The sequence below is a fragment of the Pleurodeles waltl genome, chromosome 12, assembly GCF_031143425.1.
Source record: "Pleurodeles waltl isolate 20211129_DDA chromosome 12, aPleWal1.hap1.20221129, whole genome shotgun sequence".
Lineage (NCBI taxonomy): Eukaryota > Metazoa > Chordata > Amphibia > Caudata > Salamandridae > Pleurodeles > Pleurodeles waltl.
In genome coordinates, this window is record NC_090451.1 from 126163021 (window position 1) to 126169020 (window position 6000).

General features: G+C 43.0%; 3 non-coding genes across 3 annotated transcripts; 2 read left to right on the forward strand and 1 right to left on the reverse strand.

The window, feature by feature from the left end:
* The first annotated feature begins 671 nt into the window (after nucleotides 1-671).
* Nucleotides 672-753, forward strand: TRNAL-AAG (transfer RNA leucine (anticodon AAG)). Its single transcript has one exon. It is a non-coding gene; the product is annotated as a tRNA-Leu (tRNA).
* A 4121-nt stretch (nucleotides 754-4874) lies between these two features.
* Nucleotides 4875-4956, forward strand: TRNAL-AAG (transfer RNA leucine (anticodon AAG)). The gene has a single exon. It is a non-coding gene; the product is annotated as a tRNA-Leu (tRNA).
* Nucleotides 4957-5336: 380 nt separating this feature from the next.
* Nucleotides 5337-5418, reverse strand: TRNAS-UGA (transfer RNA serine (anticodon UGA)). Its single transcript has one exon. It is a non-coding gene; the product is annotated as a tRNA-Ser (tRNA).
* Nucleotides 5419-6000: the final 582 nt, after the last annotated feature.

A 6000-nucleotide genomic window follows, 5' to 3' on the forward strand; every position in this document is an offset into this window, starting at 1 on the left:
CTCTGTCCTGTGTGTGTCTGTGACTGTCACGTGAAAGGCAGTCAGAGCATCCAGGTGGGCCCCATGTCACCTGGGGCACCGCCCACCAGTGCTGGAGTTTTAAACAGCACCCGGTTGCATTTTGGGACTTGTGCCTTTTCAATGTGAGCTCAAAGACGGGAGCCTGTGAAATTCTATTGGCTAAAAAATATTAACAGCGGAATGTGAATAGGCCACACAAGACATGACGTCACTGGAAAGCTAAACAGTATGTTGGGGAGACTGGGTGCGGCAATAGGGCTGATGTCATGAATACGTGCAACTCCTCGGTTATTTTTGAATGAACTGCTCATTCATTAGATCCCACCCAAAGAAATGAGCCCACCAGTATGAACACTTGTTTCATTAGAAAATGATGGAGTCACATTGCCTATGTAGAGCAGGTGCTTATACCTTGGTTGGAAGTCATTGCTCGGAGAGTGTTGTCTTTTAAGGTGATTGCACTAGGTCCGAGCAGGTGGGAGAAGACTTGTGCAGTGACTGAGTAAGAGAGATAACCTTCAATTACCACATCACCCTCCCGACATTGTAATCATGTCCATGAAATGGTTTATCAACTCGACTTTCCACACTAAGTGAGGAGACTCAGGGTTACGGTGCTCATGAAGTGCACAGACACACTGAGAGCAACAGGTAGCGTGGCCGAGCGGTCTAAGGCGCTGGATTAAGGCTCCAGTCTCTTTGGAGGCGTGGGTTCAAATCCCACCGCTGCCAGAGATGGATTTTTACAGATCTTAATGACGCATCTCCCTTCTGACCCTTCAATTTGCATAAGCAGTGACTCTACCAATAGGTCCCTAATTTTAAAACTCTTTTACAGTCTCCTTCTAAGTAAACTCCTAAACCGTGGACTCCAAGAAATCGGCTGATTGGCGCTGCTGTTGTTTTGCTTCATTCTGCTTAGATCACCTTCAAATGGAAGGTTTAACAAATCATTTGTTCTCCCCACGCGGTCACCCGCTCTTCTCTCTGCAAAATAAAATCGAACCTCTGTTAAATAAAGATTTAAAGTAAATTATCTATCTTCCCAAATAAAGTTGGTAAATGTGTTCTTCACAGTTATTTTAAAAATCAGGTTTAAAATAAACAACAGAGGTAGTCAGCAGGATTCAAACCCGTGCAGGGAACCCCCAAAGGATTTCAAGCCCATCACCTTAACCACTCGGCCATAACTACCAGCTCTCATTGAGCTCTACCGAAACTTTATATCACAACAAAATTGTGCAAAATGGCCGTGCTGACCTATATATGACTCCATTTAGTAGGATCTCTAACTGTGTGCAAAGGGCACATTGCTATGTTTCTGTCTAAGCTTTGCTTTAGGTCTGAGGTCTTAAGAACCAAAGCAGGCTCCACGCACACTTGCCTGCACAAAAAAACAAGCATTTGCAATGCGAAAGGTCTCACATTTGTGAGAGTTAGAGCTATTGGCGTTGCAAATGACAATGTCTTTTACCTAGGTTTTGGTTTTCTTTGGGAACATTTGATGTGTCCACGTTGTGTTTTGGGGCACTTCCTGTCGCGGGCGCTAGGCCTACCCACACAAGTGAGGTAAAAAATGTTATCGGGAGACTTGGGGAAACATAGAATAGCAAAACAAGAGTTACTGCCCCTTGTCTTTATCTACATTTTTTCCTTCCAAATATAAGACAGTGTGTAAAAAAGACGTCTATTTGAGAAATGCCCTTTAATTCGCATGCTAGTGTGGGCACCCCAGAATTCAGAGATGTGCAAATAACCACTGCTCCTTCACTCCTTATCTTGTGCCCATTTTGGAAATAGAAAGGTTTTCTTGATACCTTTTTTTCACTCTATATACTTCGGCAAATTAATTGCAGTATACCCGGTATAGAATGAAAACCCACTGCAAGGTGCAGCTCATTTATTTTCTCTGGATACCTAGGGTTCTTGATGAACCTACAAGCCCTATATATCCCCGCAACCAGAAGAGTCCAGCAGGCGTAATGGTATATTGCTTTCAAAAATCTGACATTGCAGAAAAAAGTTACAGAGTAAAACGTAGAGGAAAATGGCTGTTTTTTTCTTCTCGATTTCAAATTTTTTTTTTTATTTCAGTTGTTATTTTCTGTAGGAAACACTTGTAAGATCTACACAAGTTACCCATTGCTGAATTCAGAATGTTGTCTTCTTTTCAAAAATGTTTAGGTTACTGGGACCCAGCATTGGTTTCACACCCATTTCTGTCACTGACTGGAAGGAGGCTAAAAGCACACAAAATCGTAAAAATGGGGTATGTCCCAGTAAAATGCCAAAATTGTGTTGAAAAATTGGGTTTTCTGATTCAAGTCTGCCTGTCCCTGAAAGCTGGGAAGCTGGTGATTTTAGCAGTGCAAACCCTTTGTTGATGCCAATTTCAGGGACAAAAACCACAAGCCTTCTTCTCCAGCCCTTTTTTCCATTTTTTTCTTTTTTAAAACAAAATTTTTACTGTATTTTGGCTAATTTCTTGGTCTCCTTCAGGGGAACCCACAAAGTCTGGGTACCTCTAGAATCCCTAGGATGTTGGAAAAAAAGGACGCAAATTTGGCGTGGATAGCTTATGTGGACAAAAATCTATGAGGGCCTAAGCGCGCCCTGCCCCAAATAGCCAAAAAAATGCCTGGCACCTGAGGGGGAAAAGGCTGGCAGCGAAGGGGTTAAAATGCACTATTTTATTCCAATTTCTTCACTTAGCTTCAGATGAACTATTTTTCCCTCCCACCAACTCCTTTCAAAGTGCACCAGCCACCACTGCCTTGGGTGGGACAGATTGTTTTCGATTGCAGTATGGCAGATTGTTTTGGATTGCAGTGTGGTAGTTTGTTTTTGATTGGAGTGCAGCAGATTGCAGTGGGGTAGATTGTTTTGAATTGGAGTAGGGGAGATTGTTTTGAAGTGGAGTCGGGCAGATTGGAGTGGGGCAGATTGTTTTGGATCGAAGTGGGACAGATTGTTTTGGAGTGGTGCAGATTGTTTTTTATTATAGTGGGGCACATTGGAGTGAGACAGATTTGCTTGGGGTGGGTGGAGAGGATTGGAGTAGGATGAGTTAGAGTGGATTGGATTCAGGTGAGTGATTTGGACTGGAGTGAGGTGGATTAGTGTGGGTGAAGTGGTCTGGATGGGGTGGATTGTAGTGGGGAAGATTGGAGTGGGGTGGATTGAAGTGTACCGCAGGATTATGTGTTAAAGATTAATTTCAGAATTTACACATAATAAAGAAACACTGTTGATTTGCAATATTTTAAACGAGCTAATCGTCATCTTTTGAGAAGAGTGCCCACGAACAAAAGCAAAAGAAAACATGCGTGGAACGTGGGAAAAGACGATTTGGCAAAATAAAAGAAAGTTCGATTTAAATTTAAAACTTAACAGTTTTGGTTGTCCTGCTGGGCATGTTTTTGCCAGTCACAAGCCTTCTGTTTGCAGGGCACTAGAAGGTAAAAGGAAAAAATAGTACCTTGATCAGGTGGGGAGCAGCGGTCAGGCACTGATTAAGCTGAATCAATCAACGCTTGGTCGCTGCTCTACAGAGAGGAACGGAAATGATGCAAGACATGCCTTGATGAATTAGGAAACTGTAAAGAAGAGTGCCACATAAATAAAAAAATGGTGAGAGACATGCGGGCTCCAAGCCCTTTACTGAATACTACAGAGTCTATCAAGCGAGACCCTAAAAAGGTCAGTTAGTTAAAATAAACAAACATTGTTACTTCTAAAAATCAATATTCCAAGGACGCCTAGATGGTCGTCAAGCAAAAAGTTCCTAGTGCATGGAGGGGCTTATGGTAGTTCTGAAGAGAGGCAAAGGACTTGGTCAGAGGGTGGCCTTCTTGGTGTGGTAGGGAAGCAATACCTCAAACATTATTACTGGGGTAGGGGAACTTGCAATTCGGAGTAATGAAAATTATCACAAAGCAATCAAGTAATTCCACATCAAAATAACAAGCGTGCGGGCTGACAACCATGCTCTCAGCATCAACGAGCGCAGAGTGAAGTGAATTTTACCATCCTCTGTGCATTTTTATTGCGAGGCTCATTTACATTTGACTTGGCGCGCAGAACGAGTGAGAACCAGGTCAATAGAAACAAAAATCATCTATTTAAAAAGTTTAGTTTCACGTGGGCCTGTTGTCCTTACTTCTTTCAGAATAGCTTTTGAACCTCTGTCCTGTGTGTGTCTGTGACTGTCACGTGAAAGGCAGTCAGGGCATCCAGGTGGACCCCATGTCACCTGGAGCACCGCCCACCAGTGCTGGAGTTTTAAACAGCACCCGGTTGCATTTTGGGACTTGTGCCTTTTCAATGTGAGCTCAAAGACGGGAGCCTGTGAAATTCTATTGGCTAAAAAATATTAACAGCGGAATGTGAATAGGCCACACAAGACATGACGTCACTGGAAAGCTAAACAGTATGTTGGGGAGACTGGGTGCGGCAATAGGGCTGATGTCATGAATACGTGCAACTCCTCAGTTATTTTTGAATGAACTGCTCATTCATTAGATCCCACCCAAAGAAATGAGCCCACCGGTATGAACACTTGTTTCATTAGAAAATGATGGAGTCACATTGCCTATGTAGAGCAGGTGCTTATACCTTGGTTGGAAGTCATTGCTCGGAGAGTGTTGTCTTTTAAGGTGATTGCACTAGGTCCGAGCAGGTGGGAGAAGACTTGTGCAGTGACTGAGTAAGAGAGATAACCTTCAATTACCACATCACCCTCCCGACATTGTAATCATGTCCATGAAATGGTTTATCAACTCGACTTTCCACACTAAGTGAGGAGACTCAGGGTTACGGTGCTCATGAAGTGCACAGACACACTGAGAGCAACAGGTAGCGTGGCCGAGCGGTCTAAGGCGCTGGATTAAGGCTCCAGTCTCTTTGGAGGCGTGGGTTCAAATCCCACCGCTGCCAGAGATGGATTTTTACAGATCTTAATGACGCATCTCCCTTCTGACCCTTCAATTTGCATAAGCAGTGACTCTACCAATAGGTCCCTAATTGTAAAACTCTTTTACAGTCTCCTTCTAAGTAAACTCCTAAACCGTGGACTCCAAGAAATCGGCTGATTGGCGCTGCTGTTGTTTTGCTTCATTCTGCTTAGATCATCTTCAAATGGAAGGTTTAACAAATCATTTGTTCTCCCCACGCGGTCACCCGCTCTTCTCTCTGCAAAATAAAATCGAACCTCTGTTAAATAAAGATTTAAAGTAAATTATCTATCTTCCCAAATAAAGTTGGTAAATGTGTTCTTCACAGTTATTTTAAAAATCAGGTTTAAAATAAACAACAGAGGTAGTCAGCAGGATTCAAACCCGTGCAGGGAACCCCCAAAGGATTTCAAGTCCATCACCTTAACCACTCGGCCATAACTACCAGCTCTCATTGAGCTCTACCGAAACTTTATATCACAACAAAATTGTGCAAAATGGCCGTGCAGACCTATATATGACTCCATTTAGTAGGATCTCTAACTGTGTGCAAAGGGCACATTGCTATGTTTCTGTCTAAGCTTTGCTTTAGGTCTGAGGTCTTAAGAACCAAAGCAGGCTCCACGCACACTTGCCTGCACAAAAAAACAAGCATTTGCAATGCGAAAGGTCTCACATTTGTGAGAGTTAGAGCTATTGGCGTTGCAAATGACAATGTCTTTTACCTAGGTTTTGGTTTTCTTTGGCAAAATTTGATGTGTCCACGTTGTGTTTTGGGGCACTTCCTGTCTCGGGCGCTAGGCCTACCCACACAAGTGAGGTAAAAAATGTTATCGGGAGACTTGGGGAAACATAGAATAGCAAAACAAGAGTTACTGCCCCTTGTCTTTATCTACATTTTTTCCTTCCAAATATAAGACAGTGTGTAAAAAAGACGTCTATTTGAGAAATGCCCTTTAATTCGCATGCTAGTGTGGGCACCCCAGAATTCAGAGATGTGCAAATAACCACTGCTCCTTCACTCCTT